This window comes from Schistocerca gregaria, chromosome 1, assembly GCF_023897955.1.
Source record: "Schistocerca gregaria isolate iqSchGreg1 chromosome 1, iqSchGreg1.2, whole genome shotgun sequence".
NCBI classification, from domain to species: domain Eukaryota; kingdom Metazoa; phylum Arthropoda; class Insecta; order Orthoptera; family Acrididae; genus Schistocerca; species Schistocerca gregaria.
The window spans coordinates 806,123,324-806,143,658 of NC_064920.1; the positions used below are offsets into that span (position 1 = coordinate 806,123,324).

A 20,335-nucleotide genomic window follows, 5' to 3' on the forward strand; every position below is an offset into this window, starting at 1 on the left:
TTTCTAAACAAGTTGTGGATGTCAGATGGGCATATTTTCATCTCACAGGTTATGAGAATAAACAGAACTACCGTTACTGGGGAAACACAAATCCTGACATTCATGAGCGCCCTTTGCATACTTGTAAAGTGACAGTATGGTGTGGTGTTTCATGACATGCGATTATCAGACCGTATTTTTTTCGCAAATGAACAGGGAAGCATAACTGTCAATGCCGATCGTTACGTGGAGATATTACGAACTTTCGTTACACCGGCATTGAACAAGTTTCCAGACGTTCAAGCAGCCTTGTTTCAACAGGACGGAGCGACATCACACGCAGCACGGTAGTCAATGGCATGTGTGCGAGAATTGTTTGGCAACCGTGTGATCTCACGATTCGGTAACATTCCCTGGCCCCCTAGATCCCCAGATTTATCCGTTAGTGATTTTTTTTTTTTTTGTTTTGTTTTTCTTGTTGGGGCTTCCTCAACAGCAGTCTACACGACTCGACCAAGAACACTGGATGACTTAAAACAGAATTCGGGATGCAATTCACAATATCTTAGCTGAGATGTTGCAGAGGTCAATAAGGAATTACAACAGCAGATTCAACGAATGTATTCGTACAGGAGGATGCCATCTAAAGGACGTAATTTTTTTAAAAAATTATTAATGCCATCAGTGTTTCGTAAATGGCAAAGCTGTAAAGTTTCAGTTGCTATGAATGCAATTTCTTCCCTTCTAGTTTTATTGGATTGTGGAAATGTTCCCGTTTTTCTGTGTCACCCTGTAATAGCTGAAATTTGATATTCTAGATACGCTGTGGATCTGGGAATACTGAATTCCCTAAAGATTCCAAAATGGAATGCCCCATGCATTTATCTCCAACGACGATTCCGCGTGCAATGAATGTTAATTTCCGTCGTGCGGCACGAATAGCGTCGGAAACCTTTTGACGTGAAACACCCGATTACAAATGACAGCAAGGCCAATGCTCTACGCCTTTATACCTTGCTTTCGCGATACTACCGTCAACTGTCTATGTGCATATCGCTATCCGGTCCGTATCGCCCCACCACAGTTAGTCCTCGTAGCGACACCTTGGTGTAAACATTGGCCATGCATGTGAAACAATATTTAACTTCCAGACACGTGTGTGTGTGTGTGTGTGTGTGAGAGAGAGAGAGAGAGAGAGAGAGAGAGAGAGAGAGAGATGCAAATGTAGAAACGGGTGGGCTGTTGCAGCGAGTGGCTAGATAGAATGTGGCGGGGGCAACAGCGGCTCGTCGTGCCGGAAGGGCGGCCTGAGCTGGTGCTCGCGCGACCTTGAGGGTTCCCGCCGGCAGTGGCTGAGGCTGCGGGAAGCGGTGCGCGCCTTCAGGGAACCGGCTGGCAGGCCGCACCTACAGCGCCACGCCGCGGTTTCCTCGTATCCGCCATCCGGCTGCCCTCGCTCCTCGCACAGTTCCGCGAGCCTACTATTTTTTTACTCCTGCTGCTGTGGAGCTTCGTCTGGTTGGCTCAAGGACGTTTGACGGGACGTCGACATTACATCATCGCTCGGACCGCTACTGATCAGTTGAAGTCAAAATACTGGGCGTCCGAAAAGTCTTTCCCTAGTTACATAAATTCTTAACTCAGGCTAGAAGTAAGATACAAATATGAAACTGGTGTGTAATTGTTTACAAACCATCAATTTTTTTCACACATCAGTAAAATCCCACATGAGCACCCTTGGTAGCACGTAGCAAAAATGGTTCAAATGGCTCTCAGCACTATGGGACTTAACATCTGAGCTCATCAGTCCCTTAGAACGACTTAAACCTAGCTAACCTAAGGACATCATACACATCCATTCCCGAGGCAGGATTCGAACCTGTGACCGTGCAGTCGCAAGGTTCCGGACTGACGCGCCTAGAACCGCTCGGCCACATCGGCCGGCAGCACGTAGCACATCTAGGCGATATTAAATTTCCGTCCACACATTAGCCAACATCACTGGAGAGATCGATTCAACGACTGTGGTTATCCGTTGCCGCAGGGTTTCAAGATCTGGTACATGTGTCCGGTAGACCTCGTCCTTGACATAACCCCATAAAAAGAAGTCTAATGGGGTTATGTTAGGAGATTGTGGAGGCCAAACCGTTGGCCCATCGCGACCAATCCATCGACCAGGAAAGGTCATATTGATATAGGCACGGACGTCCAAACCCCAATGAGGCGGTGCACCGTCTTGCTGAAACAAGACATCGGGGTGATATTGAAGCAGCTGTGGAACAGCATACATTTGTAACATGTCCAGATACACTGCAGTTGTGATGATAGCCTCAGCGAAGAAGAATGGCCCGATAATTCGATCGTGGAATAGCGCGCACCAAACATTCATCTTTGGACTGCCTCTGGTGCACTCCATGCCCTCGCCAAGGGATTGTGAACCCCAAATGCGCACATTAATGGCGATTCACTACTCCACTGACAAAAAAGGTCGCTTCGTCGGAAAAGGCAATTCGTCTGAGATAACCATCATCGTCCTCAATACGTGACAGCATTTCACCGCAAAGTCATATCGACGTGTACTGTCAATGGGCAACAAGGCCTGAACGATTTGCTCTTTGTATGCACGAAACAATAAACGTTTGTGTACAATGTCATGGCGAGAGCTTTTTGGCATTTGTAATTAACGTGAGGCCCTGCGCACCGATTTCTTCGGACTTCGCAGAAAAGACTGCCTTACAGCTTCCACCCTGTCCACTGAGATTCTTGGTCGACCAGACCTCAGCAACCGATCCTATGTTCTGGAAGTGTCTCTGCATTGTGGTTGGTGATCGTGTCTAATGGTACCACAGGACACACTGTGACTTCTCCTGATTCGTTAACATGGCTTCTTGGGCACTGCACCTCATCCACTACTTACGTACTGCGAACCTAAAACAGAAAAAAACTTTGATAGTTGTAAACAATTAGACACTAGTTTCATATTTGCATCTTACCTCTAGCCTGAGTTGTCAATTTACGTAATCAGGGAAAGTCTTTTCGGGCACCCCTTGCATAGTACCAGCTTTAAGGAACTAAGTTTATTAACGGCCAGACCAATTTATGAACGGATTTTCATTAGAATAGGAAGAGTATCGTGCAAATATTTCAAAACTTCAACATTTATTTTGTCGCGAATACGTATATAACATTCAGAAGGAAGATCATACAGACTTTTTGCTTTATCTTTGTGTCTTGTTTCATTTCCAGTTGCTAAACAACGCCAAGAAAAATCTAGTTCTTATATCTGGACAGAGCCGACGTTTTCACTGAAATAATGTTCATGTATTTGTGTAATTGCGCGCACTGAGGTACCGCAAGAACTACATTTTTCGGTTTTCAAATGTTGGCTCTCTCCTTTTTTCCCTCGGATTGTGCTCGTAGGAGAAACATCGTCTTGAACCTTGACATCATGTTACGAAACAACAAGGAATTGCAAGTTAAGAAGAAACGACGGCTAAAAATAAAACTATTGTGTTGAGTGCGTCAAGGATAGGTTATCCGATGCATGCCGGCGACGGTACTCTCCTCTTGAAACATCAAAAAGTTTAATCATACAATGAAGACTTTCACGACCGGATGTTTTAGCTGCTGAGAATTTTTCCGGCTTGTATGGCCGTGGTCCATGGAACTCTTCAATCCCTTACGTTTCGTCCAAGGCTACGTTAGACATCATCTGAGGTGCTACTGGTTGTACTGAGTCTTGCCGGCTGGATTGAAGAGTTCCATAGACCACGGCCATATAACCCGGAAAAATTCCTTGCAGATCAAAAAGTTTCTCGCGATAGTCCGTGACGGCGGTGTTCCGTTCATTATACCTGAACATTCATACGAAGGAGTTCAGAAAGTAACAACTGTATTTGCACTGCAGAGGAAATAAGATCGTAGCGAAGTAGGCGGTCGTCCCCGATACGGTAGCTCCTATGTGGTGACGTAGGTTTGGAACGTTCGCTGAAACTGCAAATTCCGCTATCTGTGTAGGGTGCGCTGTGATTGGGTTTCTGTAAGCGAAAGAGGAGCAGTCCACAGACATTTGCAGCGGAAGGTACGCAGCTTGTAAGTGATGAAGCTGTGAGACTGTGGAGGCTGCGTGTTTAAAGGCGAACCAAGTAAAGTACGTGACTAGATGAAGCTAGAAAGACCGTCAAGACCGCATATGGGGAAATTAGGGAAAACTGACAGTTGACCGTTACGGGCCTTCTTATCTGGTTTCGAACATCTTGGTTACTTATAACTCACGCTGTCCCAGGTTGTGTTTGTTGTATGCTGATATTTAGTTTTGAAGATCCTAAGACCCATTCATTGGGTATCTCTGTTTTGTTCCTGCGGCACGCTGACAAAAGCGATCGTCTTCTTTATCACATTGTAACAAGCTATGAGAGATAGATTCCGTGTATAATCGTCGAAGCAAAACAGCGGTCGATGGAATGAACCCATGCCAGTTCACCACGGTAACCTCAGATAAGAAATGACGCCAGCCTTATTCTAGGAGGAACGTGATGATCGCTGTCTTATTGGAAAAATTAATGCTGCTTTGTAGAATGAAACGTAACGCAACCATCAGTTCAACGGTGTTAGAGTAACAATAAACGCAGATTGTTTTGAATTTCTTTTCGAGGCTTTTTTTAAATTTTGGCAAGGTTGTGTTGCGCGGGAAAACTTACAGGGCGATTTATTTACCAATGTTTTCTACAGACCTGAATTGGCTACCAGTGGTCACTACATCTACAGCAACGTGGAACAAAAAGGCGATTCAGAGCGCGATAATCTACTACGTGCAGCATCGAATTATGCTCAGTCTATTTCCAGACATACTTTCCTGTCGCTAGGTACCGTAAGATTGAAGCTACAGTGTTTGTAATATGAAATTTGTTAACATGATATCAGAAGCCAACTGGGAGTTCGTTTCTTAAGATCTTGTTATCTTCTACAAAAAGTCGTGCTAGCTATCGTTGTCAACAAAACCCTTGTTGGTTTATATAGGTAGGCAATTACTTGGTAAAACTGAAACTGATATGAAACGCAGAACTTGTACTTGTTGTTGGAGGCGTCTCTTATCAGATAACCTAACGGTGGCAGAACGGAAAGAGGGCTTAACACGTTCACCCCGGAGTATACCGCCGGAGGTCACGCTAGATGCTGCGAGTGGGAGGCACGGCACGGATCGCTGATGCCTCACGCTCTACTCTTGTCAGTTATGGCACGAGCAATACGGTGACATGAATTACTATTACCTATCAGCCAGACGCAACTAACAGCTGTGTGTACAGTTTTGTGCGACTCTCCAACGAGAGAGCTTTCTGAGTGAGATACCACATAATACGTGTAATTTAGTGTACAATTATTTTATGCGATCTAGTTGTTTTGAAAGACTGGATTTTCAAAATAAAAGGTAACTATGTTCAAATAATAACCTAGGGCGTTGAAATACGACCGCAGTCTCATGGCGATAAACAGAAAAGGCAGCGCCACCAGATGCAGGAAAGCACGAATACACGCGCCGCCCCACAGCGACAAAAAACAGTTCTCAGCACTGGTGTGAAGGCGTTTAGGTAGCTTCTCTTGGTGGGTACGAACAGAGATGGCGCAGTGGTTGGGACGCTGGACCGCACAGCCGTTCGAGGAAAACGACAGGCTCGTTCCGTGGAGGAGGAGACAATCTGTTCTCTACCCCATTCCACAGTCGGAGATCGTGCTGCGATTCAGTAGTCAATATTAATGACATCACACATTAAATGCGAGTACTTTGCGAGTCGCGGATGCAGGGCTGTTGCGTATGGGGCACAAGTGTAAGGCTGCTGATGTAAGTAAAAAGAACACTCTCCCACTTCACCACCATCACCCCCCCCCCCCCCTCCCGCCGTCTGTCTGTCACTAAATATTCTCAAACGGCCCAAGTGACTGAGGATTAGTATAGGATGCGAACACCAGAGGTTTCTTTTATTTCATGTGAAGCAGCTAGCAGCTTAGTAGTTCGACTCTTTCAATGGTTGAATAGATTCTTCTTTTGGGATTACTAGATCGCCACATACGTGATATTCGACCTGATTACATCGTCGAGCATCAGCATGCCACTTGCGGTAAAACAAATCGTGTAAAAGGGCTTGTGTCGTTACGCGTCGGTAAAAAAGTCAAAGTTCGTGTCTTTGCATCCCTCTCGGATTAGATGGGGAATCTGTAACAAATTGTACTTTCTACGGTTATTAATTTCAGAAAAACAAAAAATTAATGAAATCGATGTCGGGAATGTGAAACTTTTGATGGAAATAAAGACTGAATTTTATATTAAAAGCAGTTGATTAGCTGTCATAATTATTTAAATACGTAAATTCAGAAATACGTAAAACATATTCGTAGACTATTACAATCACGGATAGTCATTTGAAAAGTGATTTTGCTATATACTTGTGGAGATTTTCTACCTGCAGAAATCACGTATTACATAGAGCTTAAGTTAGGCGATGATGGTGATGATGATGCATTTACCAGTTAATTCTGCTATCAAATTCACTTATGCAGAACTAAGACTTAGTCTCCAGTAACTCATCCAGGCTGCTCAAAAAGTGGACTTACTTTGTAGCTAAGATTTTTGAGATTGCAGGTAAATTAACTGCAAGTGCGCGGTAAAAATCTATGTAGCTGTACTCGCCGAAAGTGGAAAAGACATTAACGCAGGTGCTTAATTAAACGACATGTGTGATAGCCCATGACTGTAATATGCTGGTACCGTATTTTAGGGACTAAGACACACCTTAATTTTACAGCAATTTTTTAAACAAAACATTTTTACCGTTTTTATTATTAGATTGCAAACGGAGACTAAAAAAATTCTTATTCTATAAAACCGAACTGATACTGAAAACCTCTAAATATCGTTATCTGAACGTTTTCCTCCTCCTCCTCGTTTGCCTCTTCATGTACAGGGCGTGGCGTGAACGTCTGCAGTTGAAAGTACACGGTACTAGAAGCAGGAGTGTCTCAGTAAACATAAGGTCGAAGATGCATACCTAGAGAGCTATGAGCAATTCTTCATCTTCGATACCTTGAAGCAAATCTCTTCTACTGCAAGCTCTTTGCTTTCCACACTTTAGGAGGTAGTAGTTTGGACCAAAACAAGAAAAAATGTCCATTTTTTCCGACCTGACCTGGTTTCACACACACACACACACACACACACACACACACACACACACACACACACACACACACAGAGAGAGAGAGAGAGAGAGAGAGAGAGAGAGAGAGAGAGAGAGAGAGAGAGAAACTGACTGACTGGACTTGACTGTGGCGGCTGGCCCTATATATAGCTCATCAGGCGCAATTCTCCGCCATCAGCGTGCCGCGAGCAGCAATTGGTAAGTGGGGGGGCCGGGTCGCGACCTCGCCGCTTGCGGCCGCACACACCTACCCGACTGACGGCACTGCAAATCTCACAGAGAGCAGTCGAGTGCTGTGTGTTCCCCGTATCGAGCCCTACTATGCTCTGATAACCTAGTTATCAACATAATTTTTTTTTGGTGCGTTTGGAAAATGAATTATGCGAAACGCTTCTGTATCCAACAAAAGTTGCATGTACTCTCTCGCATTGTTACAGTATGCTTCGCTGTTTCGGAAGAAGCTTGGCATTATTGTTGAAAGGTTTGGATGCTCGAAGACAAAACTGTCATAGTTTTAAAGCAAAAACTGAAGGAAGATATTTTTTCTGTCAGCACAGAAACAGAATTAGAAAATGGTAAAGGCTAGCCTTACTGCAGTACATGTATCACCACGAATTTCTCCCATAGTATATCTACAAAGAAGGAATAAAGAATGCAGCATACTTTGTTTCACCTAACACCGTAATGATTGTAGGGACGGGGCAGAATCTCGGATAGGGGACGAATGTAGAAAGAAAGAAATAAGTCTTTCGCAAACCTGCCAACTTTTACGGTTTTTAGCAGCATTTTACGGATGGACGGTCCATTTTACGCGTGGTCGAAGGCAAGTCGACGGGACTCGATAACTCATATGATTGGTATTTTCAACGTTGTGATAGTTGTCGTCATGCTCTCTCTCTCGCTCGCTCCCCCTCCCCCCCCCCCTCTCTCTCTCTCTCTCTCTCTCTCTCTCTCTCTCTCTCTCTCTCTCTCTCTCTCTCTCTCTCTCTCTCTCTCGCTCTCACCCACCCTCTCTCTCGCTCTCCCCACCCTCTCTCTCGCTCTCTCCCACCCTCTCTCTCGCTCTCCCCACCCTCTCTCTCGCTCTCCCCACCCTCTCTCTCGCTCTCCCCACCCTCTCTCTCGCTCTCCCCCCCTCTCTCTCTCGCTCTCCCCCCCTCTCTCCTCTCGCTCCCCCCCTCTCGCTCCCCTCTCTCTCTCGTTCCCCCCCCCCCCTCTCTCTCTCTCTCTCTCTCTCTGTGTGTGTGTGTGTGTGTGTGTGTGTGTGTGTGTGTGTGTGTGTGTGTGTGTGTGTATTTTCTTTTGTTCATGAGGTTGGCGTCGTGTTCATTCAATCATTTAAGGCTTTGTGTTCTTAGACGTGTTTCAATTCAATGAAGTATTTGACTGCTTTGTGTGTTTGTTATAAGTTTAAGTGACATTCAGTTATTATGGTTCCTTCGCGAAAGTGAAACGTAGGCTGTAACTAGTTTTTGGCAAGAACAGAATTTAGGCTGTTGAACTGTACTGCTGCGAAAGAATAATGAAGATTACAGTGTTAGGTGGAATACAAGTGGCATGTTCTGAAACGAATTGGAAGTGAAAGAAATTTATGGCATGTCCAGACCAGAAGGAGCGATCGGTCGACAAGAACATTTTGAGGCAATAAGGAACCGGCAGCTTGGTATTTGAACGGAAGTGTAGATGGTAAAAAAATTGTGCAGAGAGACGAAAGCGTGAAAATGGATAAATACGTGTAGGTTGCTACCGTTACGTAACGATAAAGGAGGCTTGCACAGGATGGAGTAGCGTGGAGAGCTGCATCTAACCAGTCACGAGGATGAACACAATAATGGGGCACGTGGCCCATAGGAGAGAGGGCGGCAGACAGCTACAAGTGCTGTGCGGGCGATCATTCCCCCCCCCCCCAGGGTACTGCGCTGCCCGCATACCGCGCCACGATCCTCCCATCCCTCCCTCCCCTGTCGTCTCGGTCCACTGCCCCTGCCTCTTCTTACTCACCTGCCGGTACTCGCCGTGTCCGCTGCTGCTGCAACAAGTGGACAGTCCGAGTCAAGTTCGTTTTTGATCATGAAATAATACAGTTTGGCCAGAGCTGTTGGATGTCTATGTTCGGCAGTAAAGAATGTGCCAATAGACCTGAAACGTTTCGTTACTTGCATGTGTTCTTCCCCGCACACCATTCGTACTGACGCGGTAATCTTCGAATTCCTGCAATTTTTTTTCTTCAGCGAGCCAAGTCTGTAGTGAGGGGTGAAGAGGAGGAGGAGGAACAGCATGGGGTGGTGAGCGCGCACGACAGTAAGGTATTCAGTGCCAGAAGTCGGCAGTGGCACGGAATACCGGATAGAGTTTGTCACTTGCCAAATTTTCTTTCGAGCGCGCGGCTTGTGTCCGTATTAAGCCAATTTGACCATATTGGTAAGCCTCTAATTCTGTACTCCCAGCTAAGTTCGTCTTGTGAACTCAAAGGCCATGCGCTCGTAATAGATATCCTGAATGACATATACGTGAAGTATACGGAATTACCATGATGTCTCGCTTTCATTTCGAAAAATGCATACAGCAATTAGTTGCATAAGTTTAATGCAAAACCTTCTGTTGGTTCCAGTACTACTAAGAGTATCTTCTTCAGAAGAAAAATCACCTATAATGTTTTAAATATATTACAAAATAAACGTGTAAAATACTTGACGACATTGAAAATTGGAACTGGCATTTGCATAAATTACATTAAGTTAAAACATACACGAGCTAAGGAGCTCAAATCAGACCATAGAAAAAAATTGAGTAAAGTCATCCATGGAAACAGTAAGAGTTGTTACTCAGGTACAGCTTGTTACAAAAGCAGACGTTGAACGGAACGTGTGGCAACTAATTGGCTCTGTGAGTGATAATTCTCCTGCAACCCAAAAAATTCCCTGTCATTTCCAGACATCATATCGTCGACAAGGCACTTCTTAAGAAATCACATTTATTTCTTTTATTTAATGGACTGATCTTGTTCGTGATTATTCAATCTCGCGAGTGAGTAGCACGACCTATTTAGGTTCACATCTTGAGAAGGCACACAAGAATACAGCTCAGTCTATAATAACGGCGGGTGTGTACGAGCGAGTGTGTCGCTTTCCGACATCGTTTCACGACAAGTAACGTCTATGATCCCTAGTTTACGTAACATAAATTACGAAACACCTCTCACAGGTAATTGTAATTCTTAACGATTATCGAAAATGTTGTGAAACAACTATTAAAAAGGTTATTAGGATGTAGCGTTTCTTAGTGACCAAAGCAAATGGTCACTTAGAAGAACCGTACGTTATATTTGACAGGATTCGGAAATTGCCACACAATTAATTACAGGTTCCAGTTAATTCACATTGTTTTAAAAGCAGTTTGCTGATTGTAGTATATATGGGGCTGTTATCTGCATCATTTAAAGTTCAGTCTTTTTAAAGCCTTCTATTTTGAAGCTTATCCAGAAAGCAGGATCGGAGAGTACAGATCAGATTGCAGATTTAAAAAGATTGGAGGTATAAGATTTAAGCAAACTGCGTATACCCGCGGGAAGAACGTGGTGACGTGGCCAGGTGACAAGTTGTATGCGTTAATCTTTATACAGTTACGCAAATAAGTGCGTCCTACCTTATAACTTATAATCTGGCTTGCTACCTTATAACTTACAATGTGAGCGTATTTGTAACCCACGGACACGTCGCGGTCACGCCGTAATTAAAAACTGGAACAAGGTTTTATTTAATTCTGTTTACTTCTAAATTCAGTTACCTCCACCAATACCAAGTTACGTGTATTTCGTTATTGTCTGAGACATACGGGCCATTCCATAGCACGATGGCTCAGTGACGTACAAAACAATGCGTTTAAACATATTAAAGAACAGTTCTTTTTGTGGCATATGGAAAAAATTGCATTACTAATAGACTACGTTAAATAGGAAATTTATTTCAAAGGTTATTGTTAAGAGAATACTTGGGCTGATTTAAATGTCTTAACAAAACTCGCTGACGATTAAAATGGCAAACTGGGCTGGGACAGTGAATCAGACTTTTGCCACCCGCCTCCACTGATCTTAGTTGTCCACAGTTTCGTGACTGAGAACCTTACCGGAACATCTCAGTCAGCAGTTTAAATACAGCGTACATTCTGTCCCAGGACAAAATGATTGATTCGGGGAAATGCATGATACTACAAAGCGCGAAATGTCTCGGTATTTCAAATTCCTTCGTAAAGGCGCATTTCTGTATAGCGCATTCAGTTTTTGTTTTCAGTATTCATTGGCTTAATTGTTGTTGCAACTGCGAAACAACACTCTGAGTAATTATTGATAATATCCTAAACCTCTTCCACTAAAGTAAATAGTAGCAATCGACGGTTGCAAGTATTCCATGTTTGTATGTAAGGTAGCAGCGTGATTTGTGTGGGCGGATTCGTGTGATACGTAAGTGACGCACTTGTCTGGCAAGTCTGGTGCAGCGTATAGAGGAGACGACTCGGGCATCGGCGTTTCGTAACTTGGCGCGACCCTTTGCACACCGTTCGGCGAAGAGACGATGAACGTATTGCGCGTTCGCATATGCATGAGCGACCATTGTCAACGCGTGTGAAGTGAGTTCCTGGCCCTCAAGTGGCCCCCGCTCGCATACATCACAGCGCAGAATGTGCCCAACGTTCAGGCGACAAAATGTCTTCATCAGCAAGTATCCCCTCAGTTCTTCGCTATCAAATCTTCCCGACGCGAATAATGCGTTGCTATTTAGTCCACCATTCTCACACACTAATGCCGTTACACATATTACAAAGGGCGAATTCTGTTGTACTCTAACTTTGAGAATCAGAGACAAATAAATGGTCTCCCACATGTAACAGTATTTTCATTTGAACTGTTTGAACGTTCTTCCGACTCGTTGTCGGAGATACCGCAATAGTTCGAATCTTATCAGGGGTTTGAAAATCATTTTCACATATTTATCGAAATGTCTTAGAGCGTTACTTTTTATATGGGTTAAATGTAATGTTTTTATTTCTATTGGTTTATTACATTTTAATCGCTGTGTTAATTTTTCAAATCGCTCTCATTATTTCCTATCATTCCACTTTCAATCTTTACGCATGTGAATTTAATTCTTTTATCATAATGTGTAAACATTTGAAACTGCCAATGTATCGGTTAAAAACGGAAGGCGAAGTAATCGATTTATATTGACTGCGACGGTGTCAAAAACGTATTTTTTGTTAAATGATGTACATTTTTTGGATGGTAATCGCCATACAGACATTTAAAACGTAACTTATTACTGCACTATGGAGAAATCAACGCAGACGAAGATTTGAACAAAAGAAGCTATTATAAATAACACGTAACTCGAGCAAACTGAGGAACAGAAATAACAAATGCAGTAACATAGACAAAAATGTAGAATGATAAATCTGAAAAAATAAATAGATGTTAATATATAAAAATAATATGAAGAAAGATTCTACGTGGAGGAAGAATAATAGGAAGAAAGAGCAATTGAAAAAATTAATACGATGATTAACATGACGTGACAAAGCAATGGAAATAAAAATTATATTGACACCAATTAATTCAACAAAAGTAACAATCAAAGTCATTTCGATAGATTTAAAAATAAAAAATTTCAAGGCGCTTGACGAGATAACGAGCCCACAACGTTTCGCATGCGAAGCCTGTACCTTAACCATTAAGTTGCACAACCAGACAGTTAAACATCTCGTTTCAAAACTGTAGAGCATTACGCGAAATTCCGATTTTCTTCTTGGATTACTCGCAAAGGAGGACCTACCAGGCTAAGTACCTGGGACCTTAGCCTACATTACCGTATATAGTCGATTCCAATGCTAGGGATCTCTCCTCGTTAGTACTGAATCGTTTCTAAGCCTATACCTGACTGCTCCCGCTGTCGATAATGGAACTGCGGAAAGCGTGCGCATGGAATGCCCAGCAGCGGGCTAGCGGCCCGGAGTTATATTTGCTGTCGCCCCTGGGGAATGGGGACATCCTCTGTAAATACGCGGCTCCGCGCAGCGCGGTTCGAACCGCCACCAGGCCTTCATTTATTTATCATCGGCTCGGCTCGCCTCGCCTCGCCTCACCCCGCCGCTTACGCAACGGGCGCGTGTTCTCCCCCTCCCTCACTCCCCTCCACACCGCCATGGCCCGTACCGTAACCCCCTCCACCAAGCTGCTCCATCCCATTCGGAAGCTGCGACCTCTGCCCGGGCTGCAGTGCCATAAAGGCCCAGCTTCTGCTCATTGACGTCACAAATCACCGATGCTGCAGAATGTCGCTTTGGGTTGCCGCGCGTTGGGATTTAAAGCATTAGAAGGAATGCACTGATCGCGTTTCAAGCTGAGCAGTGCATTTTCAGCAGGATGAAGATTATGACATCATTTTCTTCAAGTAATCCTCCGGAAACTCTTTTACAATCATTTAGGAAGACTGCGAAACGTTCGTGATGGTATTTTGGAACTACGACTCTGATTTTGGTCGTCAACATTACTATTTCCGTGCAGTGCATAAATCTGCAGTTGTGTAGAGATGTTGCTTCATCAATTATATCGTTACGGCGGTATTTACTTCTTGCTCATTTTTCCAGTCACGTAAACCAGTCCTGTGCTCCAGTTCTCATAGTGAAATAAGATTTTTTCAACAAAGACTTTTACTCTCTCATGTATATAGTACATTCGGATTCTCACTGTGCTCGCTGTGTGCAGGGCATGAAGGAAAAAAAACGGTCGTCATAAGAGCTACAGCTAAGCTTATTACGTTGTTCAAGATTAAGTACTGCAGCCGGCAGCACGAATTATGAGTAAGCCGGCTGCAGGAATTATGAGTAATAAAACACCAGAATTTTTACTAATTGCCATGATGCTATTGTTGTAAACAGTTGATGACCTTACAGTGGGTCTACGTGAAACTCGGAGACCTTTCTGAACACTGAACAATTCTTATCGGTTAATCTGCATACCTCTAACAGTTGTTGTTGTGGTCTTCAGTCCTGAGACTGGTTTGATGCAGCTCTCCATGCTACTCTATCCTGTGCAATCTTCTTCATCTCCCAGTACCTATTGCAACCTACATCCTTCTGAATCTGCTTAGTGTATTTATCTCTTGGTGTACCTCTCCGATTTTTACCCTCCACGCTGCCCGCCAATGCTAAATTGGTGATCCCTCGATGTCTCAGAACATGTCCTACCAACCGATCCCTTCTTCTAGTCAAGTTGTGCCACAAACTTCTCTTCTCCCCAATCCTATTCAATACCTCCTCATTAGTTACGTGATCTATCCACCTTATCTTCAGTATTCTTCTGTAGCACCACATTTCTAAAGCTTCTATTCTCTTCTTGTCCAAACTAGTTATCGTCCATGTTTCACTTCCATACATGGCTACACTCCATACCAATACTTTCGGAAACGATTCCTGACACTTAAATCTATACTCGATGTTAACAAATTTCTCTTCTTCAGAAACGCTTTCCTTCCCATTGCCAGTCTACATTTTATATCCTCTCTACTTCGACCATCATCAAATATTTTGCTCCCCAAATAGTAAAACTCCTTTACTACTTTAAGTGTCTCATTTCCTAATCTAATTCCCTCAGCATCACCCGACTTAATTCGACTACATTCCATTATCCTCGTTTTGCTTTTGATCTCTAACAATATTTTAAAACAGTTGAGGTTTCACTGCCTTTTAAATGCTGAAAAGTAATCTTCGACAACGATCATTTGCGCGATTATAAGAGCCTTGCTTTGATCATAGATCAAGCCAGAGCACGACACACAAACTGTAGCGGTAGGAATAATAGTTCAAATGGCTCTGAGCACTATGGGACTTAACATCTATGGTCATCATTCCCCTAGAACTTAGAACTACTTAAATCTAACTAACCTAAGGACATCACACAACACCCAGTCATCACGTAGAAACAATAAAACGCAAAGACAAGGCAGCGTTAAGTCTGTGGAGACTCATATCATTCACCAGTTACGCGCACTAAAAACACTCAGTATAACATTCAGTTTTATGTTAAGCATGTAGCACTACTTCTTGCAGAACGGCCTTTGATCCGAAACGGTAACAATGAACGCAAAAGGCTTGGCGGAACAACGGGAAGTGTTGGTTTCCTGCCACGATAGCGCTTTCGCAGAATGAATCACGTATCCTTGTTTCCAATTTCTTCCGCTTGTTTGCGTCAAGCACAGCGACACGTGGTTACTGGTAAAGCGCCGCTGGTGTGTGCAGTAATTTCAGTCTCTCCCGCTTTCATATTTTCCAGTAGGGGAAACTGGCCGTCGAAGTAATTACATTTAACTACTGCCCCATCGATTTGTGGCAACGTATTACTACGCACATTGTTATTGAATTTCAGTTGCCATATAGTAGGTGCATCAGACGCATCTTATTAATTCTGGATGTATCATAGAAATCATTACGTGATATGCACGCAACGAACACTGTTTCGTATCCTGTACATTTCATTATAAACAGGACCGTCCATGTGCGACAGAATCGCGACTCCTGTTATCAGCAAGTACGTATTAACTTCTCACCAGTGCGACGTAACCGCTCAATCATTTGGATGTGCCGTTTTCTAATCCACCGATGTTGTCGAGAGCAGTGGTCACATAATCCACTTTTCCATACAGGTCTCATGGGCCTCATTCTACAACAGTTGCGCCCTTCTACGCTGTGATAAAGCACTTAGTAGATCAATTTGTGTCGCCTCGGTGAGCTGCTTTATTTCGGTCGTCACTGTTTATCAGAAAAAAGTACGGTGGTATTTTTTGTCGCCTGGTGCATGGTGTGTGCTAATAAGCAGTACACAATTTTAAAAGTATCTATGGAAATTTATTATGATGAGCACAGGATTAGATCTGGAATCTAAAAATATCAGTTTCTTCATGTAACATCAACGTGATTTCGATGTAATTAGTGTATGGAAAGCAATATGCTTTAGATTTGGAGGTGTCGGATCACGTATGGAAAAATGACACGTTTCATAGTGCACTCGTCGGCTCTCTCTCCTCTCTCCCACCCGACCCTGTTTTTCGTTATGAGACATCGTTAATTGTAGCTTGAGTAATGTTACTTTCAGATTTGTCATTTTCTCAAAGATGGTAAACTATTTAACGACATCGGTGCAAGAATTGAGTTCTTGGTTATTGGCTTGAGATGCCTGAGAAACTGATTTAACGTCCGATACACCTTCCGTAACGAATTATTTCATAAGTACTTCGTTTTGAATTGCCGCTTTACCTGATTCAGAAAATGTTCTTGTAAGAACTTATTCTTAATTTCATTTAAAATTGTAAAAGTAGAGCCTTTTTGAAAAAAAAGGTAAATTCCAAAATACAGTACACTGTACGGCTGGCTGTGTTTCTATTATGACAAAGTTACTCCTAACGTGGGACGACCACCTTTGGAGAAAGGGATCTGTTCAACAAAACGACGTCAAGACCTTTATTGTCACGCCCAGTGCTACATCAGTGGCTGCGTCTCAGTTGTCGGAGCAAAAGCTATCAAGGCAAAAATGCTGAATGTGTTGTCCCATACAGATGTACTTTAGTGAGAAAAGCGTTAACGATGCCCTGGAATCACGGCAACTACTGTGGCCTGTTACGCATAATTAAACTACTTCAGTATCAACAGACAGTATAGAAAAAGTAGGAATGACCATGTATGTGCCTTTATAATGCCCGTCTAATTAGTGAGCCAACTTAGAATGTTGAGGGGTTCAGAGTTTCTTTACTTTGACAGGTGAAAACTACGTATTCCGCACTGGAAAAGTGGCAGTTCGAGGAAATTTTTCTTGTACATGCAGAGCTGTAGGAGGTGGAGGAGAAACCTTAGGCGACATTATAGATTATTTGAAGCGGCACTACATGCTTTTTGAAATGATTCAGAAGTGTTGCAACCCGGCTGTCGAACTGTCACATAAAATCTGTAACTTTTGCGTAATTTTACAGTCTAACTTCGTGCCTTAGCATCAGTACAAGTAGTCATGGTCTCCTGTTTCGCCTTGTTCCTGCTTTTATAAAATCGTTTGTTATTGGTGTAGCTTCATTTTATTGATAAGGCAGTAGAAATTATTAATGCCACTGTGAATGTCTGTATTCCGCGGATGTTTAGCTTGCATATTTAGCGAAAGGTAAAAAACTGAGATTTTGGGTTCAGCATAAAAAAAAGACCCGTACTCAGCATAGAGCATAGGGGAATAGTTGCAGGAATCCTGGTCCGGTATTCATGGCAAGGTCCTAGTGGGGGTGGTTTGTTGTTGACTTCTTCCGGCCTGTTGCGAAGAACAAAGTGTGTATATTCAGTCACGTGTGGATGAACGTAAATTCCGTGTATTTTTCGTTAACTTCACGCCATGCTTTTCCCTGCAGTAACGTTCAAATTTACTGTTTCTAATAGAAAGAGACAATTTTATTTCGTGACGGAGTTGTAATATTCTTTTTTTATTTAATTTTATGTTCTTGAGGAGCGCTGCTTACGTAAACGTCGTGGTTGAGTCTGTACCGGATACTCTGTGTTTCGTTTTGCTTCACTATTGTTGTTATTATTCTGTTTTGGAAAGTATTTCAAGAAGCTTTTTTTATTTTTATTTTTTTTTTTCAACTAATGTGTTGCATTCTTTCTCTGGCTACCTGCCTTTGTCGAACCGCTGATCAAATTTTGTTCATCGCGGAAAATCTTAAAGTTCTTCTTCTTCTTATTATTATTATTATTTATTATATGATAAGGAGAATTGAATGTCCGATTCTGGAAATTTGTGGTTCATCTCCTCGTGTTCCAAGTTTAGGATTCCCAAAATTTCCGTAAGTCCCTAAGGGCTAGTGATACATTAGAAAACAAAAGATCGATTTTCTTTCCATCTTTCCCCCAGTTCGACCTTGTGTTCCTCCTCTAATGGTATCGTCGTCGATTGGGCGTTAAAGTGTATGCTTCTCTGAAGTCATGTTCAATTGATCACATGTGTTCACTCGCTATGTCTAGCGTATTTCAAAATTGCATCTTATATAAGGATGGTTTTTCATTAGTTTCTTTGTTTACCACGAGAACGTAGTTTGTGAGCGATAAGTTGTTGGATTTTGAAGTTCAGTACCTCCTGGCATTATACTTAATACTGAATTGAGACATTTCTGGCTAAAATTACATGATGCATATCAAGAATGGAGTATTTAATTTCAGCACGGTACTGCTGCTTATTTGGGGCAGATGTCTCGACTCCATGTCGTGTCGATCCTTAACGTATTTTTCACACAATCGGCCTCCTGTATTTTAACATTTTGTAAGCACACTCACTCGTCACTGATGAATTTCGCGCGACTTTGTGTCCGCTCTGAGGTACCCACGCACAATATTTTGAAATGACTCGTGGTTGTATCGAGTTAATAGTGAAGTTATTTATAGTTCTGACCATGCCTACAACTCGCTTCATTGAGTTACACGTATTTAGTTTCGGAAGGGGAGGGGGGGGGGGGGGGGAACAAGGACGTAGTACATTTCGGAAGCGTTAGAGGTGCAGTACACTGAGTGTTAGTTGCTATAGTCGTGTAGCTGGAGATAGTGATGGGTCAACCGAATCGTTTTAACAACCGATTGGTCAGTCATTGTTTTTCCATTCGCTCGGTTTTTTACCGAAATGAAACAAGCAAGTGAAACAGTCTCATCGGCCAAGTCAGCTATATGAATGTTTTCCACCCACTCTAAGAAAGTTACTGCTTTTGTTGATACGACTTGCAATAACGACTGCGCGAAACGCCGCTATCTCGTTCGGGGTGCTACGGCTGACACCCTCTCGAGCTCCCCGAAGACTTCTTGAGCCCTCGGCTGTGACGGGTTTCAAGCTGGCAAAAGAACTATCGTGTGTGCATGCGCGGATGAGAGAGAGGTTGAGACAATTTCCAGTGAACAAGGATGGACTCACCCCGTCCGTCGTTTCAGTAGTATAGCGGTTATCACGTCTGCTTCACACGCAGAAGGTTCACGGTTCGATCCCGGGTGGAAACAGTATTTTCCTGTCTATGTCGTGTTCTACTCCAGTGAGGCACGTCATGTGTGTATCTGCTGCATGCACCTACGTTATGCAAGTACCGCATTTATTGAATTTTTAAGTTACGATGGCAACCTCATTACAAGTTGTCTGTGAAGTAATGTTCACAGAAGCAGTTTCCGTAGTGTAGCGGTTATCACGTCTGCCTAACACGCAGAAGGTCCCCGGTTCGATTCCGGGCGGAAACACTTTTTCATCACTTTAAACAAGACATACCAACATGCATCTGCTACCATCTGTACCCGGAACCTTCGTAATCACCTTCATGAAATTCTTTGATACTGACGGCGAGCTTTTTGCGCTGACTCAGCCATTGACGTGCTATCAGTTTGCACAAAACGCTACGGCTCGTCCATTTCAGTCCATAGCGAAACAACCAATTGATAAGTCTCTGACGATTACGTCTCATATGAATGTAACCACACAGTCTCCAGATAGTGATTTTTTAAATTTTTTTTTACTTGTTCAGCCCTTTCGATTATACTTGAAGATTTTGAGAGAGAATTAACGTGCGTATCTTATTTCATCGAGAGGTAAGTAAAAAGTGTTCCCAAAAAAAATTAACAAATTTTGTGTATTTATTTACTTACGTAAGAATGTTTCGCACTTCTGTCATTATCAATTCTTTTAGTAACTGGAGCTACAACGTGGTTTTTTTTTAATTTCAGTCAAATCTTACTTTATTGAAGCTCGCTCTCACCCTTTCTCTCTGTCCGTCGGTTTGTACATGTCACTGCCATCGGTTTGCACATATCTCTGATAATTCTCTTTTGCTGTATTGGAAATGGCTATGTCAGAGCTGAGCTGGGAAGGTAAGGGAATTAAAATTAATGGAAGAAGGCTTACCAACTTGAGATTTGGTGATGATTTTGCCTTACTGGCCAAAGACTTCGCAGAGCTCCAAAACTTAGCTACAGATCTTGCATCGGTATGTCAGCCGGTTGGCTTGAACATGAACCTGTCCAAAACAAAAGTAATGTCCAACAAATGGGTCCCAGATGGAGATGTGAAAGTCAAGGATAGTCTACTAGAAGAGGTCAGTGCATATGTCTACCTTGGC

At 42.9% G+C, this 20,335-nt stretch overlaps 1 protein-coding gene and 1 non-coding gene across 3 annotated transcripts in view; both read left to right on the plus strand.

Moving 5' to 3' along the window:
* LOC126270443 (transcription factor HIVEP3) overlaps nucleotides 1-20,335 on the plus strand; it is a 388,605-nt gene that overhangs the window by 148,660 nt on the left and 219,610 nt on the right. The gene's annotated exons all lie outside the window — the stretch shown is intronic.
* Nucleotides 19,391-19,463, plus strand: Trnav-aac (transfer RNA valine (anticodon AAC)). Its single transcript has one exon. It is a non-coding gene; the product is annotated as a tRNA-Val (tRNA).